This window comes from Beta vulgaris, chromosome 7 (genome assembly GCF_026745355.1).
Source record: "Beta vulgaris subsp. vulgaris cultivar EL10 chromosome 7, EL10.2, whole genome shotgun sequence".
Lineage (NCBI taxonomy): Eukaryota > Viridiplantae > Streptophyta > Magnoliopsida > Caryophyllales > Amaranthaceae > Beta > Beta vulgaris.
This window is the reverse complement of record NC_079208.1, coordinates 47328945-47350320: the sequence shown is the minus strand read 5'-3', so window position 1 is coordinate 47350320 and position 21376 is coordinate 47328945. Positions and strand designations below refer to the sequence as shown.

The window sequence follows — 21376 nt, the reverse complement described above, 5'->3', positions numbered from 1 at the left end:
GTGCGACGCAAAACAACTGCTCACAAGCACCAGATGCGAGCCATATGCGTCGGATCCAGATGAAATGCAACGCATATCGCTCATGTGCGTCGGACCCTGAGGCCCATCCGACGCACATTATTGACAACTATCTGCGTCGCACGTCCTTAAGGTGTGTTGCAATTTAATGATTTGCATCGGACCCCAAGCCCATGCGACGCACATCAGTTGGGCTCTAAAACAAAAACTCCATCTTCTTAATCTAAAACTCGCGTATCCATCTCAGTATCTCCCTATCTCCCTCTCCTAAAACTCCAACTCCCCATCTCCCTCTAACCTAAAACTCTCTCTGAACGTTGCTTATCTCTCCCTCCCTCTCTCTCTCCTTTACTCGAATCTTCTTTCTCTCTCCCCGTTTCTCTGAAACCCAGAACTCCAAAATTGAAAACCCCAAAAACCCCGTGAAGCGTATTATTGCTGCCGAAATCCTACCGCTGGCGTCGTGCTGCTGTTGCTTAGTCTTGCCAGAACCCCGTTGGCTTCGTCGAAGCTTCGAAAAACCCTTCGAATTCATCAAATTTCCATCTTTTGCTTTGCGAGTGGAAAAAAAACCTAAAAAAGGGAGGATTTGGTGATTTAAAGATCTGACGGAAAGGCCTGGTGAAGCTTCGAAGGAAAAAGCTTATAGATCTGAAATATTTTGGCTTTCTTCGACGTTCTCCATCTCTAACAGGTTCGATTTTTTTAATTTTTTATATCCGATTTTTTTTTTTGTTCACTTTTGTAGATTTGAAAGTATCTGAAATACTTCAGCTTTCTTCGACGTTCTCCTTCTACAACAGGTTTGATTTTTTTAATTTTTCATATATGATTTTTTTGTGTACCCTTTTATAGATCTGAAAGTGTCTGAAATACTTTGGCTTTCTTTGCCATTCTCCATCTCCTACAGGTTCGAATTTTTTAAATTTTTTGTATCTGATTTTTTTGTTTACACTACTTTTCTATATCTGAAAGATAATGGCCTTCATTTTTTGATTTTTTATATTTGATTTTTAACAGAAGAGGGCGACTATTGACGGTGAAGATTGAAGAATATTGTGTTTGCCTTCGATCTTTAACATCATTCAGATATTAGGTTATTTTTTAAAAGTTTTTCTCCTAGATTGTATTGGATTAGCCTCCAATTTTTTTTTTATCTTTTTGGATCTATGTAAAAGTTGTAATAAATTGTAAATTTTAATGTTTGGATATTAAATTTTGGTGTTTTTTGTGTGTTAGATCTAATTTGTTTTGGTTTCAAATTGTATAATAATAATGTTCCTATATCGTTCTTCTCTTTATTTCTTTCTTTGGCCTATAACAAAACCAATCGCACAGAGATTGTTCAATCTGGAATCGTTTTTTGCGTCTGTTTATGATTTTTTTTTATAAAAACGCTAGTGCGTCGTTTGTGGCAACACATCTGACGCAACTCAGCCATTTGGGCCTTCTGCGTCAGATGTGGTGTCAAACGCGACGCAAATGGCACGGCCTTGTACATGCTTTTTTGACCATTTGTGTCGGATGAGACCTACAGTCCGACGCAAATGACTCATCAACTGTGTTGTTTGAATATCCGAAGCAGATCCTGTTTTATTGATTTGCATCGAGACCTGTGCCGTCGGACTGATGTCCGACGCAAATGTAGGTCCCAGGTCTGACGCAAATCGTCATTTCTGTACTAGCTAGTGTGTCCTGAGTTAATTGTGCGTACACCGAAATCCTGCAAAAGACAGGGTTAGACTGCCCTAGAGGTGGTTCCGGGATCGCCTCTCCGATGCTCAAGTCAGTTGATGATGAAGCTAGAGAGATAAAGTCTAGAGAGAGATGCTCTGGTTTGTTAGGTAAGAATTCAATACATGTTCATTACTGAAGGCACTTACAGCTCCCAGCTCCAAGTCAGTATTTATAGTGCTCCAGACTCCCAGATGTGAACCAGCTGGAAGGCACTTACAGCTGGAAGGCTTCTTGAGGCCAGATGGTTAAATCATCTGTTGGGCCTTTTTTTCCTTATAATTGGGCTATAGCTTAATATAAGCCCAAACATGGGACATTGGAGATGATATATGTGTAGTAATATTAAACAATAACTATTCTATAATATTGATACTCATAAAGTCGTTATTGGTAATTTTTCCTAATTATATTCTTGATTATGAGTTGGGGCAATCCCTTGATCCATTTAATCGGGTTTTCTTGTTGGATAAGAAAGGTTTTTAGCCTATAAAAAATGGATTTTTATAGCCTATGCTACAAGACATAGGTTAAGAGTATAAAAAATCCTATATAAGATATCTTTATCCAAAAAAGATTCTATTTTAAAATCCAACCAAGCTAAATATTTTTTTTACATGATTGTCTCTATAACTTAATAGTTTGTCTTGTAAGAGACCGCTTTAAATTAAATTTAGGCAATGGTAAGTCCAATATGAAAAAGAGAATTAGCCCAATAGTGAGTAGGATATTAATTTTATTTGGTGACTAGTTTGATTCATTTAGTACATAGGTCTACTTTTATATTAAAATTAGACCGTCTCTTTTAATAATTTTTGATAACTTAATTAAATTTCTATCCTTATGTCTTAAATTAAAATAGAATCTTGTTGTAATATATATTTTTTTAATAAATTGTTGATACTCTCAACTTAAACCTTGTGAGATAGGTAAGAAAAATCCTAAAGGAAGAAAGATTTTTAGACTAATTCAGCAAAAACTTTATTCATTTTCTAAAAAAAAGAAAGAAAGGGAAAAAAAAAAACAAAAGGCGGCGGTACGGACAACAGGTACTGTATATATAAGGTTTAGTCATCACTCATCAGTCATACAACAACTTCATTCTTTTGACTCCCCATTTGACGACAAAATTCAACGCCAAAACAAGAACGACAAAACAAGAAACTTCATTTCTAGGTAAATGTATTTCCTTAATCTCCTTTCTTATAATGTTGTTCGTTATTTAGTTTTGTTTTATGCAAGTGAGGAGTTAAATGAATGCTTAGTTAATAAAGATGTCGTATAATGTTGTTTCTAGAAATGTATGTTGATCGAACTATTATCCATTTTATTCATGAAACCTTTGCAGTTAGATATTTTACTTCCTAATGCTGTTCAAACATTAGTTTCTTTTTATAAAATTATGAAATTATTCATTTCTGAATAGAACAATTATTACAATCAGTAATGAAGATATAAGTTACTAAATATGTTATTATGAATTTATGATATGATCAAATTATGCTAGTCAGTGAATATAGAATTGAAGTAAAGATTGTCACTGAATGAGAATATTGATGGAACTTTATCATGTAACTTTATACGTGATGCATGGAAGATAATAATGGTAGGTTTTACTTTCTTTAATTTTGTAACTAATAAACATTGAGGGAGTAATTAATGTTGTGATTTTTGTATGTAAATTCTTGAATCTTGATGGCCTTTTACATAAAATAATATTCATCTCTACATGAAAGATTAATTAGTTTATAATTAAGAGTTTGTTTAATTTATATGTGTAGTATAATGTCTTTTGTTACAATCTTGATTTTTGTATGCTAAGGTTTGGTGTGTGTGTCCATGGCATCATCTCTAACAATCTGCATTTTTTTCTCATTATTTCCGTGAAAGATTACTTCGTTTACATCTAATATGAGTAGTTCGATCATATAGCATGATAATCTTTATTTTTAAATAATAATGCAGATAAACCGAAAGAAAAGATGGTGGATCGGATTTCAGAATTGCCAAATGAAATCATCCACAACATTCTATCATTTCTTCCGATCAAATAGGCTGCTCGAACACGCACTTTTTCTGAGCCTGGGAAAATAAATACCGCAATTCACACAATATTTCAGAAATGTGCATTACGATCATCACTCATATGCATTGGATAACTGCTTAATATTGAAGGTGGTCACAAGAGCCAACAATTCAAAGAAATAAGGGACAATTTCATGGATTATGCATCTAATGACTTGCTCCGAAAAATTCACGAACAGACTCCAGTGCTAGAATTAGTATTCAACGTAGCTGTAATTGGCTCTGAATTTGATGGTGTTAATCAGTTTATGGAGTTGATTCAAGAAGCTAAGGTTGAGGAGCTGAGATTATTGTGCAATCACAAGACTTTCGTACTTTACGAGGTTTCTTCGAGACAGATATATGTTATGAGTTTCCCTACTCATTTTTACTGGATTCCACATGGTTGAGATATCTTTATGTAGAGGGATGCAAATTCATGGCTGATTTATCTATAAAAGAAGCAATGCTTATCATGAAGGTTGACAAGTTTTCTTTTCTGCGAAAGTTGTGTCTAGTTTGTGCTCTGTTGCCGCACCAAACAGCATTAGACAACATAGCCCGTTGTTGCCCAGAACTTGAATATATTTGGTTTGGCAGTTGCAGTATTTGGTTTGCAACCCTTAATCTCTCAAGTTTTCCTAAGCTTAAGACAGCTTCTATATTAGGTGCTCAGGATGACACCCTCCGATATGTTGACATTAGAGAGACTAACCTTGAGAAATTTGTTTGTACTAGAGTTGGTTTGCAGTGTTTGATCAGTCTGCCTGCTTGTCGTAATATCAAGAAGCTCGTACTTCATCGATGCTCAGTAAACGGGCCTGATATGTTAAAAGACCTTACTTGTTTTCCACTCCTTGAGGAAGTAAATCTTCAGGAACTGACAATAAATCGTTTTTGTACGATCAAAGCAGCAAGTTCTCATATGAGGAATTTCGTGTTTGCTGGCACAGGCTTTGAGGATCTTTATTTTGAGTGTCCAAATCTTAAGACGATTGATTACTTTAGCAGGGACCATACACTCCCTTGGTCGATCTCACTTTACTTACCAAATGATATAGATCATGTTTACTTCTCTTTCCACGTGCTTCATTCACGTACCCCGTTGTGGTTCATCTGCTTGAGGAATTTTGTCAAACATATACAAGGATACAATAATGTTTGTCTGCACCTTAAGGTTTCAGCCAATATGGTGGGTAATTCAAAATACTCGATTTCTTAATTAACTTTTGCAGATATACAATTAAGTTATTTACTTGTGTGTAATTTTACTTTTTGCAAGGCTGACTTTTATCTTGAAGCATTTGGAGAGACTTTCCAACACAACGATATTACCATAGAAGTAGAGATTCTAGAAAACATACGCACACGAACTGCAGCAGTTGTTGATGTGGATGGCCTGATGTGGAGCACCCTTCCGTCTTATTTACATTTAGGCGGTTATTGTCACGACTTCGTGGAGGTACTTCCATGGTTCCCATAGATCATACACCAGCATATATTAGTTCAGTAAATTCTAATTATTGTATTGGCATGTAAAACCGATTTATATACTTCCTACATATATTCCAGTGGTAAACTAAACTGACAACGCATTAAGATTATGTGTGACTTGTATGGAATATAATTATCAACTAGTGCTTATCCCTAATGTATTTCTACTTTCCCCTTTTGAAATGCAGTTCTTGTGTCAAAGATTATTATTAGAGCAGATATTCCCAAGAGAATACTGTTATTGTAACCAGAACCTATGCCCTATGTATTGGTGGCATAACATAAGAGATTTCGAAGTAACGCACAAGAATGTGGACATGAAGCATAATTTGGCCGCTTTGGTGAATATGTGCATAGCAAATCTTCCATCTTCATCTCAGGATCCTACTGATCGTCTACCGATTTGTTTCGAATTTGAGTGGTACACCACTGATGAAGAGATCATAGGAGATTATTTGCTTGCTCCAGTTGCCAGGATTCATTTCTGATGAGGAAGAAGAATGATATAAATTGGAAGAGTTATAGTCTACTCAAAAGTTTATTTGTCCTTTGCTATACATGCATGCATGTTACTAATTAGTCCTGTAAATACTGAATATAGCTATAGGTGATTCTTATTGCTGAAGTTGTACCCTAGCAATCAGAATGTAGCATCTTTTCCCTTGTTTTGTTTCTTCTAATAATCTAGATTCACTTATTAGCTTGTCCTGTCATCCTATTGTATTGATATCATTTGTTCCGTTTGGGTTTGTGTATGATAAGTTCAGTTCGGTAGAACTGATAAAGTAGCAAGAACATTGGGGTCTTAGTTTGGATCTGCCGGACTATTCAATTGCTTGATTTCTTGTATGCATAATATTGATGTCCATCATATATGTTATTCTTGTCTTGCTGGGATTGACGTTTCATAGTAAAAAAATGTACATCTGGGTCATGGTACCTGTTGTCACTTGAAGGCCAAGGGGGTTTTACTTGTGTGGTCTTGAGTTGTATCTATCATCTATGGGTTGGGATAGCAATCTCCTTGGTTAGACAGACTTCCTTGAATTGGTCAATTACTAGAATTTGCAAAGTCCTTGTCACTCACACTTCGTAGGCCTTGCAAATTCCATATGACAACAAAACAATTAAGTTGGTGCAATCGTTAGGAACTTTAAGGGATGTATTTTTTCAGTGCTCTATCATGTACTTGTCAATTTTAGAGATTAATATAATAATTCATTATAATTTGTAAAAAGTGGATATCATCGACTTTAGTTGGTAAAGAGTAAAGACTAATATGTGGAGTGGACAAATGGTACTTAAGACTTGAGATTCTGAATTCGTCTACATCATTGCGCTTAGTTGCTCTCTAACACCAAAAAAAATATTTTTAGAACCTGTGTAATTACCAATCGTTGATTGTAAGGAACGGTAAGAGTATCTGTTACATTTACGACACCGGTTAGATAATTATTTTCTGTTAAGGATCACTCGTATTCTATGATCTCAAAAATGATCAAGTAGTGTACCAAAATTATTTTCTTTTAGTCTTCTAAAAGAAGAATTATTTTCTTTTAGGGTCTATTCTCCCCAACTTATTTTCATTTCAGATCAATTCAATTCAGTTGCAATCAGTTGAGTTCAATTCAGTTCAGTTCAGTTGCAATCAGTTCAGTTCAATTTAGTTCAGCTCCAATTATCGTCATTGCTATTAGTTATAATTTAATTCAATTCAGTTCAATTCAGTTCAGTTCAGTTGCAATTAGTTCAGTTGTTTTATGACGAAGAGAACATGTCCTTAGTGCGTGGATATCATGTAGCTTAGTTGGAAAAATGTTGACTCATGTAGGAGGGGTATTCAAAGCATGTGATCAGATCACGTATACATAATTGAGTTTAGTCGCTCTCTAAAACTAAAAAGTTTATTTTCTTTAATAAAAGAAAAATGTATGGTGATGTATAATATATATGTATAGAGATGACAATGGGTCCAGGACCCTCCTCAAACTCGCCTAGACCCTACCCTAATTTAAGGGTACGTGTCGTAATTTTTTTGGACCCTCTAGGTAAGAATAGGTATGGGTCTTAATACTATTGGATAAGGTAGATAAAGGGTCCACTTCTCAAATACTCAGATCCTACGCATAGATCCCTCCTAACTAAAATATATACTTTTATTTTTAAAAAATTAAAATAAATATATATTAAATAGACAACAGATATAAGAAACCCTTCCAGTCAAAAATAAAACTCTCAATCCTTTACCATAGCCAGAGGCAGATCTAGGATTTCGAATTTGAATGGACCCGTTTTTTTTAAAAAAAAATATGTTTTTCCTTTGAAGTAGTTTTCATTTTTATCTAATATATGTAATATCATAACTTTGAAACCTTTATTCTACAACTTTAACCATTAATATCCATTCCTTATACCAAAAATTATATGAAGTTGATATATATATCAATATATATTTAATGTTATATATTGAGACAGATTTGACACATCTTAAACAATAGCGTTTGTCGTTTTCATATAGCGTATTAGTTATAAAAAATAAAGGAAATAAATGTATGAATAGAACACAAAATTAAATGTTTCAACTTGACGAAAATGAAAAGAGGTCATTGTTATTTGTTAGAGACCAGAGTAGAAACACTGTTTAAAAGGTTCGTAGTTATAGATTTACAATTATCGAACATAAAATTACAAAAAATATGAACTTTGTGAATAACGAAGTGGAAAAACATGAACAGAAATTAAAAAGATAAATGCATTTATTGGACAGGAAAAAAATTCATAGCAGTGGCCAGTGGCTTACTAGCTTGGATAAACTTTGTGAATAACGAAGTGAAAAAAGATAATCTGAAATTAAAAAGATAAATGCATTTTGGACAGTGGAAAAATTCATAGCAGTGGCTTACTAGCTTGGTGATTCGAACACGAGACTTAAAGTTTCATGATTATAGTTACATTGACATATTAGCCACTACAACAACGCACATTTAGTGATTTTTAGGCGCACGAAATTGTTTTTATCGCAGTATGGGCGGCTTGAAGAAGCAGATTTTTCTGAAAAAATTTGGTGGGACCGGGGCCACCAAGGTCCCTATACTGGATCCGCCTCTTACCCTAGCCGCACTCTCACAATCTCATTTTACAAGTATCTCACTCTCTTCCTCTAAACTATCATCTTTATTCATATTTGGATGTATGAGATTATTAGGATGTGGAAAAACTATGTATTCCTATGTATTATAATATTTTGTGTGCTAATTGACAGCGTTATATATTGAATTGTGCTTAACAATTGTATATAGACGTGAAGATGTAAGCGGTAAAACAATTTGTATTGGACTCATTCTAGACCCTAAATCTTTATCATATGGGTATGGATAGCATATGGATCTATATATAAAAATTAGGGTATGAGTAAGGGTCTAACCTTCTCTACCGATCCCTATATGTGACACGGGAGATAATATATGTATAGATATATTAAACAAGACATCTGAAAGAGCAAAGTATAAAGAAGGAGGGGGGATTCGAACCTGTGACCTATCGTTCACCGCACCTCAAAATTAATCATTAGGCCAAGACATCCTTGTATGTTTAATTATTTGTGTATATGAAAATAAATAAAAGTTGTGAATCTGAAACATCTATACAAATATATTAAAAGGCATGCGAAAGAAAGTTTATGTGCCACGTGACACTCTTCTCCGATCCAATTTCTAATCCAAATGCTTTATGTTCATGTGTACTCCTCACTTTTAAAAAAAATGTGTAAGTGCATATCAAACACGTGACGTTTGAAATGAAAAGTAAGAACTTAACCATCAATACACTATGACTTTGTTGTTCAATGTTTCAAATAAAAAATGATAACATCTTGTAATAATTGTAGTTAACTAAAAAGACTTAACAAGTGTATATTCCCTCCGTTTTTTATTGCTATATTGTTCTATGCACAACAATTTATGCAATAATGTCACTTTCAAACTTTTTGGAGTATACTTTTTGATGGATTTAATGTAAGTAATGAGAAAAGGTGAAAAAGTAGTATTTTTGGGTGGAAAAATAGAACAAATATAAAAGTATTACTTTATGCTGGGTCAAGTACCCCAAATAAGGAAAATATAAGAATTAAAAAGAAACAATCATTTAAGAAAAATGTAGCAATTAAAAACAGAGCGAGTACATCTTTAACTTACAAGAGAATATTGATGTCATATTATCTTACCACAATTCCTTTTAATGTATTGTTTTCAAACTCAAAGTTTTCAAATATTTTTTACTTATCACGTCGTGACGTGAATTTTTCAATTTCTTAATAGACAAAAAATACGAAAAGTAGCAAAATAAATTATAAAATAAAAAATAATAACATATTTATTTATTTTAACTAACCCAAGGCATCATCCGGGCAAATAAATTAGTTAGGTGTTGTTTGGTTGGACATGTATTTCCTTGGAAATACAATTTCCTAGGAAATGGCCAAATATTGTTGTGTTTGGTTGACTAAAAATATGGAAAGCATAGGAACTCAGATTTCCATGGGAATTACAATTTCCCTCGCAACACCGGAAATAACTCACCCAACCCCCCCCCCCACGGTGAGTTACATTTCCTGTGTCTAGTTTTGCTGTGAAATGACAACCATGCCCTTGATTATTTTCACAAAGGCGCGCTTTTCCTCGCCTTCATTATTTCATTACGAGGGTTTGCACCCAATAAGGTAACAACCCACACCTCCATTTTACATGCAATCTCCAATACTTTGATCTTGCATTCTCCATCTTTTCCTTCTCGTCATCTCACAATCAAGGTTTGATCTTTCTCTCTCCTTTTCTTGCTATATGTATTCAGTCTTTATTGTGTGTGTGTTTTTTTTTTTATATACTTTTGAGATTTTATCTAATATTCAACTCATAAATAAGCTCCAAAAACATCAAAAAAAATTTATTCTGAAAATTGGGTCAGAAATTCTAGCACTAAAAGGTTTGTATTTTAATTAATTTTAAGTGGGATTTGGTGTTTTTTTTTTGCTCAATTACCTTTATCGTATCAAAATACAGTGATTTTCATTACATTCATGTTAGATATTGGGAAAGACAAAAATAAATTACTATGTTGAAAATGAACAAAGAAAATTTAAAGAAAAAGTTGATATAAAAGTAGTTAAAGTAGTTAAAATGCCATGGGAAATAGATATGTAAACCAAACAAAACATGGGAATTAACTTCCTAGGAAATTCAATTTCCTATAATGTCAAACAAACAAATTTAACTCAATTCCAAGGGAATTTACAAGGGAAATAACTTCCCAGGAAATAAGAATTCTCATAGGAAGTTATTTCCTACGCGAACCAAACGACACCTTAATATAAAAAGCCAGGGCCGTCTCATACAATTTAGGGGCCCTGTGTTATAGTAAATTACGAGGTTTCAAAGAGTAAAAAAAACTGTCCTTATATAAATTTATGCCGCCTTGTTTTTTCCTACTTACGCCAAAATATAGACACGGGATCTCTATAAGAAACAACAGACAATGACTTTCCACCATTCCCATAATCCCATATATCAAAATTTAAATTTCATACAACTAATAAAAGTTGTTTTTCTTTCCGAACGAAATTCAGAAATATACTACATGTTCATAATTAAAATATACTAAATAATACATATTCAACTGACAAGACTTAGTAATCTCCGAACGAAATTTCCATTGTTAAAACAAATAACAAAAAAAAAAGGAGAAATAAAATGTAATCTATACAAAAAAATATTGAAGATTAAATCTGGAAAAAAAGAAACTAATGCATAAATCTGGAAAAAATTGTTAAAACAAAGAGAAAAAGTCAATTTCCATTGTTAAAACAAATGACAAGAAAAAATTGTTAACAAATTGCTTCATAAGCCACAACACTGTTGTCGCTTTAGAACAAATTGAAAACTAAATTTGGAAAAAAGAGAAATGCGCAAAGAATTGATTGAAACCAAAGAGAAAAAGTCAAAGCATGATAAAGTTGAAAGGAGTTTTGGTGGTAATATAGTAGTAAGGGATGGTTGATGGAGCTGCTAAAATCAACCGAAGGTGAAAAAATGGAAGATGAAAAAGTGTAGAAAGAAAATTGCCTTGAAAATGTATATCTTGAAAAACAATAAATGACAGAGTATTTCATTAATTGGGTTTTGGAAATCGGGAGAAAGAACAAGAAAACAGACGCATTAAACATCAAACATTTACTAATTTAATTTTTTTTTTTTTACTTTGGAGAAACAACATATACAATTGGGCCCTTATATTTTAGGGGCCCTGTGCAGTTACTCACCCTATAAAGGGCCTTAGCCGGGCCTATAAAAAGCAGTACTACAAGTCTAAAATAAGTTCTGATCAAGCAATGTACGCCATTAATTACGTTAAATAATCTCTGCTAACTGCTAAGTGGGAGCGTAATTATCACGAAATTATGTGTCAAAATTTTGTGGCTTCGACGAAGGCACGATTTGACCACCATAATAGTAGGAGCTTGAGTAAATTGGCGGTTGTTTTCTAGAATCTATCTAAGCTTAATGTGAAGGTCTCATACATGCAACAAATTACAATGACATCTTGTCCATTGTATTAAAATATACAGCCGCAGCCGCCCCACCACCGTCCAATAACCCCCCAAGAACCACGCACTCCCAAGGCCCTAGCCCTATTTACAATGGTATTCTTGAAATAAATCGACTTGTTTGCAAAGTAATACTCCTCCATTATAAAATAAGTAAAGCACTTTTTTTTAGCTTCATAAAAGACTTAGGTCCTGTTTGATTATATATAGGAAGTCATACTTCCTAGGAAGTTATTTTTTCCATGTATTTGAAATTCTTAGGAATTGTAAAATTGTGTTTGGTTGATAATGGGAAGTTCTACTTATCTAGGGGGACCTAGGGAAGTAACTTCCTCCATTATTTTGGAGGAAGTAGAACTTCCCAGGAAGTGCAAATTTTCATGGTTTTGCCAACCAAACAACTTCATATACTTCTACTTCCTAGGAATTTACACTTCCCACTGATTTTATTATGCAAATCACATCATATTTGGCTAAACGACTCATATTAGTATAAATTCTTATAAACTTTCTCGACAAACAAGTTAGACATTTCTTTAAAAGTCGATTAGATCAATGTCTTACTATAACAATATGAAATCAATGGATTAATATAACTATACTAGTCATGAAGCTCTATGCATTTGAAAACTGAAAACATATAATCGACTGAAAATAAGTTAATATTAGATTTGATCAAGGTATATATGTGAACCGAAAAGTTAAATCAAGATAACAATACTCCATTTAAATTAATCATTAACAATTTATAATCAGTTTGAAACTCATATAACTGAGCTAAATTGAAACAAATTGATATTAGATTTGATGAATAATTTATCAAATCAGTCGACAAAGTAATTGAAACTCAAAAGATTTACTTAAATTGAAAGATGTTGTTATTAGAATGAGTGTACCAATATAAGTGGATAAACTAATTCAAGATAATAACATCTAATTTGATCTGAAATAAGTTGATATTGGATTATATTGATGAATCAATTTACGCGAATAAGATAATTCAAGATGACATAAGTTCGTTTTAAGATAATTATACATTGTCATTACGTTGTATTCATTTCAAAACTCCACATCCAATTATATTAAAATGAGTTGTTATTGGATAAGATCAATGAGTGTATCAATGTAAGTTAATTAATTAAGTTAATTGACGATAACAATACTCTAATTAAAGTAATAGTCTTTAAGTTCAATTCGTTTCAAAATTCAAACCATCTAATTGAATTGAAACAAGTAGTTAATTATTGGTACTATATCGTATTAAACCTTATTGCTTATTAGCAAGATCATGATGAAGCGAGAATTTGTATATGTAGTATACTATAAAGTCTATTACTGACTATGCATGGCTTGTTATAGCTTATACAAGTTCACTTAAAGGAATACAATCAAATTATTATATAGCTGAGTACGTAATTATTAGATAAGATTAATGTATCGATGTAAGTCGATAAGGTAATTAAAGAATCCAAAACACCATTTTAGTTCATTTTCTCTATGTGGATTTCATTTCAAATAATAAACATCTAATTGAATTGAAACAATTCCTTCTTTAGATAAGATAAATGTATTAATATAAGTAAGTTGTAATTCGCATAAGATCAGTGTATCAATGTTAGTAATAAGCTTATTCGATATAACAATACACCATTTAAGGTAAGCATCATTAAGCTATAGCCATTTCAAAACATTGAACATCTACTTATAAAAAACATTCATGTCCCACATCGATTTTCAAAACAAACAACACTACCCTTATTTTTCTTTACTTATTATTTGCTTTGTCTCACATTTTTTGGTGAAAACTATTTATAGTCTGACAATATTTGACAATTATATGGTCTACACAAAACTGATGAACTTTTGTCTTCTAACAATATACTTAGACACTATTAAATTATTATAATCTATATCCAACAATTATGTAATACTCTCTCCGGTCTTTATTAGTTTATCCGTATTTATTTATGAGATGTCCCTTATTAGTTTACTCCTTTCTTTTATTTCTATTTTTGGAATGGGCACACTAATTTTTCATCACACCTACATTCAACTTTATTATAAAATAATAGTTTCTCTTTCTTTTTATGATCCACATCATTATTTCGCCTAAAACTCTATGCAAAAAAAAGAGGTAAACTAATAAAGACCGGAGGAAATATAATCTATAAAGCTGTCACTAAGTTGCTCGGAAAAATTCTTTTCAAACATCACCCCTTTTAATCACATTATTTCATTCTCATATTACACATTTCATCCCACATTCACAAAACAAAAATTACCAAATTTGTTGAACTTCAAACCAAAAACACGCAACAAAGCCAAAAAAAAAAAAAAAAACAAAACATAAAGAATCAATCGGTGGCATCAATGGCAAGATCAAGAATCACTATTTCTTACTTCCTAGTACTTCTCTCTCTCTCCTCTTATTCTCTCTCTTCTGTTTCTTTGTTTTCTTTGTAATTCTAATCCTCGAAAGCTCGTGAGCATGTTCGAAAACTTCAAAGGTGATATTTATGCAAATTGTAAATGTCTTACATCGATTTAGAAAATACTACCTCCGTTTCTTTTTAATTGTTACGGTTTCCTTTTTAGACCGTTTCTTTTTAATTGTTACACTCTTACTTTTTCTACATAAGGTAAGTTTTCAATCATTTTTTTTTTTTTGAATAGTAAAATTAATTCATTAATAAAAAGTCATACGACATCTACATAAGCAATCGAATCAAACAAATACATAAGTTGAATCAAACAAAAATTTCCTTCATAAAAACTACGATCGTCAAACAAATCTTGCAATGTGGAACATCTCCCGCTTATATCGCTGGAAAATACAGCCTTGTTGGAGAGACAATCTAACGATTCCTTGTAGTCGTGAGGATGATTTCCGTCGGATTCATCTGACCGTATTCCGAAAAATTGATAACCTTTGTGATCTTGCATAATTCTTCACCAACAAAATAATTTCACGGCAATCCATTAGATCTAGTATCCCGGATTGTAACCTGTAGAAATTCCCCCTCTAAAAGAGGAGAAAAACCCTGTCTTTCGAAGGAGGTCGAAAAACCTTGTCTTTCGAAGGAGATCGAAAAACCTTTTCTTACGAAGGAGATCGAAAACCCTTTCTTTCGAGGGAGAAATCGTTATTGGAAACCTAAAAACAAATAAAAAACAAAAGTGGGGGCTTTCCAACGGTAAAAACCGATGGAAGCCCCTTTAAAAATCAATAATGGAGGCTAGGGTTTTTGAAAATGGGGTAAGTTTTCAATCATTGTTACCCACTATTGGTCCCCTTATTTCTTTACCCTCTCTCCTACTTTAATTGTTAGTTGATTACTTTTTCCCCAAAACTATCCCATGTGCTGATTATTTCTCTATCCTCCATAATTTTTTATTGTTCTTTTGTACTTGTGTCTTTCTACTTTTCACCTTTTGCCTTGGTTCTAATGAAAAGCAAAGTGTAACAATTAAAAAGAAACGGAGGTAGTAAACTACAACCTACTTTTCCCTTACTTATTGTTTGCTTTGTCCCACATTGTTAGGTACTTGGAAAATTAGACTTAAACTTTTGTTTGAAAATTCTATACTTTGATAATTTTATGAAGTTTGGCATCTCTTAGTAGTTCTCTAATTTTATGAAATCAGTTCTACAAAGATGGGTGTACATGGAGGGTTGAATTTGTGCATGTTGAGCTTGAGCCTAGTTAATATAATAGGCTAGACTCTTGGACATCTACAAACTTGACTCAATTAATTAATTGAGTTCGACAAGGCATAGTTAGGCTTTAGATTTCTTAAAGTCTGGTTTATCTAAGCTTGTCCCATCTCTATTTTATTATTTTTGATTTCAAGTTTCGAGCTGAGCTTCGAGTCGAACTTGGATGAGGTTCTCTCGAGCTGGAGCCAAGTCCAAATTTCTGAACTTGACGAGCTCGTCCTTGACAATCTTCGAGCTGAGTCGAGCTGAGCTTGCATGTTCGGTCTCGACTCGGCTCAGCTCGTCTCGTTAACACTCCTAGTTGTGCCTTAGATGATGTTGAAATAATTATGGATGTTGGGCCTAGCTTATCTAATGGGGCTGACTCTTTGGCATCTAAACTTTTACTGAACTATTGATTTGAGTTTGACAAGATTTAGTTGGGCCGAAAACTTATAAAGGCCTAATTTTATTAAGTTCAACCAAATTAATTTCGGTCTTGGTTCGGCTAGGAGGTAGTAGATAGAAATCATGGTGTATGTAAATGTGTAATATCTCTTGTTCTTAGGAAGATTCCATCATGGGTATTTATCACCGATCAACACTTTATTTGTATATGATTGTGAATCCAAGCCAAATTTTCATTGAAATAAAGAAAAAGTTATGAAAGAAACAAAATTATAATTCAAATAAATAAACTTATCACCAAAATAAAGTTATATCTCATATTTTTGTAAAAGTTTGATGGATTTGGAAATATCAATTTATCATGAAACAAAGCTATATTGTCATAAATTTATATAATAATAATAAAGATATCATGATAAATTTACTTGTGAGAGTACTAATACAAAATTATCACGATAAAATTTGTGAATTGGAGTACTATCATGAATTTGGGTAATATCTAAATTTGGTTCAGGTACAATTAAAATTTAGTTTAAAACAGTTTCAGTTTATATCGATTTCAATTCGGTTCAATTTCAGTTTGAATCAGTTCAGTTAATTCATTTAAATATTTAGTCAGTTCAATTATTTTGATCGATCAACTTTTTAGTTTTTTATAGTTATCTTCAGTTATAATTTATTTCAGTTCAGTTGCAGTTTAGTTTTGGTTTTTCATTTACAGTTTATTTTAGTTTCAGTTTAATATTTTTCAGTTAATTTCAGTTATAGTTACTCCGAGTTCAGTATAATTCAGTTCAAATTTCAGTTGTTTCAGTTCAACCAACAGTTCATTAACCAAAATGACAACTCTATTGATGATTGACAAATAAGATCATCCCATTCTCTTTCTAACTTTATTTATCTAAAAAATAACATCTCATAATCTGTTCCCACTTATCTTCGTATCATTGAACCAAATAAAGATCATCCCAACTAATTTTTCCTCGCTCTCTTACTTTTTTACCCCACCCAACTACTTTTTCCCTCTCATCACCCAACCACCATTATACAATATTTTTATTATTTACTTTTTAATGATATAAAATATTCATTACTAATTGATAATTTATTATTAATTAATTAAATTAATAATTTTTAAAACTATATTATCATTTTAATAATTAAGGTATCTATATAATTAGCTTTTGTTAATACGTAGCATACGTAATTAGCGTATAAGAGTTTAAAAATAAAAGAGCAATGAAGAAGAGTTAATGAAATAAATTAGAACAAGTAGAAGAAACTAGTGACGATGGAGAAAATTAAGTGTGTCTCAAATATAGCAAGATGGATCTCTGTTCATAGAGCTCGAAAAAATAGAGTTATTGGTATTTTTTTTATTTATATTTTTTAATATATAACCGTTGCAAAATTTATAACGGTTGTATTTTTAATGACCAACAAGAATAGGCCAAGTGGAAAGGTGTGACAGATGTCACGCTGATAGCGCATGGGACAACGTGCTTGTTAGCCTCCTTCTGGCGAAATTTTTTTGGGTTTCCTCCAGCCAAAACGCAGAGTTTTTGGCTAGCGGAAATCCAAAAAAATTACCAAAAATCGGATCAGGCAGTAGGTCTCACTCCCACACTTGATCATCCTTTCAATCGTCCTATACAAAAAAAATTCCTCAATCACTACATGAATCTTTAACTCAATCATTGTTAAGGAGTTTTTTTTAAGATCAAGTACTTGATCATTTTTTTTTTCAATCAGCATTAAGGGTGCTCTAAGAGCACCATTACTCATGAGTGAAAAACTCAATCATCCCATTCTCTTTCTAACTTTCTCTCTCTAAAAAATAGCATCCCACAATCTTTCCCCACTCATCTCCTTAACCATGAACCATTTTTCAATCATCCCAATTACTTTTACCTACTCAACTACTTTTTTACCCCACCCAACTACTTTTTCTGCTAAAAAAAACAAAAAATATTCATTACTAATTGATAAAAAATTAATTTATAAATACATAATTAGCGTTTTTAGCATTAACTAAATTAAATATACAAAAATATTATTTATTATTTTTAAAGTGTAAAAGTGGGACATATTTCATATAAAATAAGCAAAATTATAGAAAATTAGTAAATAGCTAGAAAAAAATTTATCCAAAATATTACAAAATGGGTCTCTAATTGTAGATCTCTGAAAAATAGAGCCATTGGTATTTTTTTATTTTTTTCGCTTTGTATTTTTTAAGATATTGCATTTTTAATATTTATAATTGTATTTTTTCTCTCACCTGTCAGAATTTGACAAGTGTCAAATTCTGACGCGCGCGTCAGAATTCTGACAAAGTCAATTTTTTTTGGCTTTCCCCAAGTCAAAACGCGTCGTTTTGGCTGGGGAAAGCCAAAAAAAATTGATTTTCGTCAGATCAGGCAGTGGGTCCCACTCCCACGCCTGATCACCATTTCACTCACCCCATCCCATTTTTTTGCCCCAATCACTCCCATTCAACACATGATCTTTTTTCTAATCATGATTAAGACCTTTTTTTTTCTCAATCATCTCATGATTCTTGTTTTTCACTCATGGTTAATGATGCTCTAACCCACCCCAAAAAAAGCTCTTTCTCTCCTCACTTTGTCCATTCCTCCTGTTCTCTAGTCTCTACTCACCTTTTCTCCCTTCCAATTTCTCTTCTCTCGTGACTTATCCTCATCCCTTTGCTAGCCTTCTCTCTCCTCATATGGCTATTTCATTTTCTTGTTTATTGTTGTCTTCTTCACTGTTCTTTAACTCAACAGGTGATGAGTGACATTAATGTCAATTCTATGGATAGTTTTTAGATTAATTTTGTATTTTATTTTCAATTATTTTACCTATGTTAACCTTTATTTGTCCTTTTTATACTTTTGTAGCTTAATTTATTTATTAAGTGATTGTTGTTAGTTTTTAGCTCTTAATTTTATAATTTATTTAGTTCCTTTTATTTTAGTAATTTTATGTATGGACTAGTTTAGTTTATGTGATTAGTTTTCATCTTTCATTTATTTTAGTTATTCATTTTTATATTCTACATCTCATTTCTCCCATCGTATTTTGTTTTTTTCTTTGCAGGCAGTGGCGTATCCAGGATTCCAACCCTATGGGTTCGGAGCTGGTAAAAAAAAATTCACAATCCGGTAAAAAAAAAATTTCAACTCCACGAGTCTATACACTACAAACTACAAAGTTCACTCACATTAATCATTCTATCATCCACAATCCACAATCCACAATCCACAAACCACAATCCATAATCCACATTCATAAATTCATTCATTGAAAATTCATTCAACATTCTGTCATTCTACAATCCACAATCCATAATCCACATTCATAAATTCATTCATTGAAAATTCATTCAACATTCTGTCATTCTACAATCCACATTTATTCATTCAAGTATTCAAGTTATCATTATTCAACATTGAAAATTCATTCAACATTCTGTCATTCTACAATCCACAATTATTCATTCAAGTATTCAAGTTATCATTATTCAACATTGAAAATTCATTCAACATTCTATCATTCTACAATCCACATTTATTCATTTAAGTATTCAAGTTATCATTATTCAACATTGAAAATTCATTCAACATTCTGTCATTCTACAATCCACATTTATTCATTCGAGTATTCAAGTTATCATTATTCAACATTGAAAATTCATTCAACATTCTGTCATTCTACAAAGACTACAATCCACATTTATTCATTCAAGTATTTAAAATTGAAAAACAGAAAAACTGGGTTCGGGTTTACCTTTCAAACGGCCGGAAAAGTTCCTGCGAAGTGCGAAATACCTGCTGGCTGCTGGTCGCCGTCGCGGTGGGGACTGGCCGTGGGCCGTCGTCGCAGCGTCGCTGGCGGCTGGTCAGTCGGCAGATCACAGATGTGACTTTGGTCTTTGGGTCGCTGCTAGGGAGTTAGTAGTTAGGGTTTTGGTTTGGGAGGAAAATGAAAAATGTTGGCTGGGGTGTGGGGGAAAAGAAATGAGAAGGGTTAAAAAAAAAGGTTGTTAGGTTTCGAACCTCAGACCTCAAATTTCAAATCCCGCGCCCCATGAGACACAAAACCACTGGGACACATGCTTCTTTCATGTTTTTTTATGCACGCATATAGTATATATCTAATATCTAAAATATTTTTTAATTTTTTTAAAAAAAAACCGGGCATTTTTTTTCCAAAAATCATTGGGTTCACCTGAACCCAGTGAACCCATAGTAAATCCGCCCCTGTTTGCAGGTGACTGTTTTGGTGCACAAGCTTCAAGTTAGAATTAGTGGCAGCTTATCCTTCACCACACTTTTCTTATCTTACACCACACCCTCACCTTTGCTACACTTACTCCAACTCCCTTATTCTCCCTAAACTACTCCACACATACCCTTACTCTTACCTTACACCACACCAGACCACCAATTCAACATCTTTGTACAACGTTGCGTGCGCTTCATTCTTATTCAAGACAAATACAAAAGTTCCTGAATGTTTTGAGCGACCACAGAGCGGACGCTCAAATAAAAAAACGTGCTACAAAGCTCATTAAAGAAATCAAGGGTTATCAACTCATCGTAACAAATCCATGGCCAAAATTGAACAACGAATGAAATTGGATTCAAAAAAGAAACAATAACCCAATAGATGCCTAGAATCTAGATGGACGTTGATGATGGACGACGATGATGGTGATGATGGACGTTGATATATGATAGTGTTGGTGTTGATTGGTGATGTAGCGAAGAAATGCGAAGCAAGTGATAAAATCCCAAATGAAATGAAGACTTTGCCACTCTCAATATCATTCCCCCGTACTACCTCCAAACGAAAACACTCCCTGCCACTTCTTTAAACTACCTTGACCGTACGTGTAACAACTTGTTATAGGGAGACAAGGACTCGAAAAACCGCCTTCATATAGTGGGGAAGGAGTCTTCCTTCCTTCCTAAGTCCCAAGGGGAGTTGGGCATAAGAGCCCACCATGATCTAAGACTTGTGTACATGGCTCGTTTAGGTTGGCGAATGAGCCAAGGGTCGAGCAACCTCGCACAAGAGTGCATTACGTCAAAGTACCTTCTCCCTAAAAAAATCACTCCCTAAAAAAACGGGTCAAAATTAAATTTGGAAGAGTATTGGGTTTGGTTGGGAGCTCTTAAATAGTCATAAAACCTGGGTCATTGGGGATGGTGAGAGTATATCCTTTTGGGATGACAATCGGCTAGGGATAGGAGCAATTAAAAACTTTGTTTATGGCTCCCTCTAACAAATTGAAGAAAACCTTAAACTTTGTGACTTATGGGAGAATGAGGCTTGGATGTTAAGCCACATCTTTG

General features: G+C 33.0%; 1 long non-coding RNA gene across 1 annotated transcript; it reads left to right on the top strand.

Moving 5' to 3' along the window:
• The first annotated feature begins 214 nt into the window (after positions 1–214).
• Positions 215–1302, top strand: LOC104898304 (uncharacterized). The gene is made up of 3 exons (XR_790768.4): positions 215–712; positions 874–928; positions 1039–1302. It is a non-coding gene; the product is annotated as an uncharacterized LOC104898304 (long non-coding RNA).
• Positions 1303–21376: the final 20074 nt, after the last annotated feature.